The sequence below is a fragment of the Cajanus cajan genome, chromosome 2 (assembly GCF_000230855.2).
Source record: "Cajanus cajan strain Asha chromosome 2, NIPB_CcT2T_4, whole genome shotgun sequence".
In the NCBI taxonomy this organism is placed as follows: Eukaryota; Viridiplantae; Streptophyta; class Magnoliopsida; order Fabales; family Fabaceae; genus Cajanus; species Cajanus cajan.
In genome coordinates this window covers 52,225,748-52,227,300 of record NC_138518.1, presented here as the reverse complement: position 1 = coordinate 52,227,300, position 1,553 = coordinate 52,225,748, and positions in this window count along the sequence as shown.

The following is a 1,553-nucleotide window of genomic DNA, read 5'->3' as shown; positions in this document are numbered from 1 at the left end:
TCAAATAAACAGAATGAACAATACATATATTGGCAATACAAATCATGATCTGATTCACATACTTGTTGAGTTACAATATAATGATTTTAAGAACAATAAACTATGAACTACGGAATTAAACGAAACTACACTAATCCAAGGAAAAGAAAAAAAATATGGCCAAAAAGTTGTCATACCCAGCAGTTCCATGCACGGAAGCCATATGCGCAGGCGGTGAGTGCTTGAGAGTGCAAGTATGAATTTTTCGACTTTTGTGAAGTAACATGCTTCTCATATTTATAGAACCAGTCAAGAGCGGTTAATTTTATGCAAGTTCATCTTGGGCGCTTAACCGCTGTCCACTACACTAATTACGCGGCTTAAATGTAACTTCTTGTAACCGTTCATCCCATGTTTCTTTATTTCTTCTACTCTTCTTAGTAACTTCTATGTTGTAACCGCTTCATCTATCTAAGCAACCTCCAATAACCTCTTTCCGTTTTATCATTTCGAGCCAACCTCGAATACCCATGCTAATAACCCACCATGATTACATATGGTAGGTATCCTGTTGGTATCATATTTTTGAGTAAGCTCTATGAGTCTTTTATTCGAGTGACCTCAACAAATGCCCCTTAGGAATTTAGTCTCGAAGAGCGTGCTAGGGTGAGAGACGACTGAATTCCTATTCCTTTTCGATAGACTCTGATTCAATTTCTCCTTTTGGCTAAAGTACACACTTTATATTTTAGTTTTTTGACAGAAACCTAATTTGAAGCACCATTAAATGTGGTTACGTTGTATTTAAAATTTTACTACCCCTCATAAATTTGACGGCGCTTAATTACGTTTTTCTGTACTCCTGTCCGTTAATTTGAAGCGTGATTTGAAACATTTGATGGTTGATCTGACCTGTTGGCCCATTTTACCCAGGCCCGTATACATTGTTTAAAATTATCAACTAGGGTAAAATTACTTTTACCAATCTCATTGTGCATACGGATTTCTTTCTTCTCCAACTATTCCTGCTCTTGCTTTTCTTGCTGCTCTTCTTGCTTCTTGATGTTACTATGGCTTCTTCTGCAGCATTTACTTCGACCACTGCTTCTCCAACTCTAGTATCTGTTTCTTTTACTCAATCTTTTCCGCTCTTGATGGAGAATGCTTCTATCTCCGTGGTGGAAGGAGGTAGCGATCCTTTTGTGCCTATTCTCGGTATGGAGGAAGCGAGCACCAAAATTTACCAATCTTAGGTACTTATTCCTTTTTCAACTCAAGATGGCTCTCTTTGTGCCTTCCTAGGTCCCTTTTCTGGAAAAAAAACACAAAGAAATATGCCAACATTTTGCTTCCTGGTGATAATGAGTCTCTACCCTTCATCTATACTCCCAAGATTGACTTTTCTCTCTTTACTGACATCACTAAGATATTTAGGGCCTTTCCTCCTACTAAGGACAGGCACATACAATGGTTAGAACGTGTTGAATCTTCAATGAAGTCTATCTGGTTAGATGCTAGAATTTTTGATTTTGTTCAACTAGCTAAGTCGGATCTGCATATTTTCGACCCGCAAA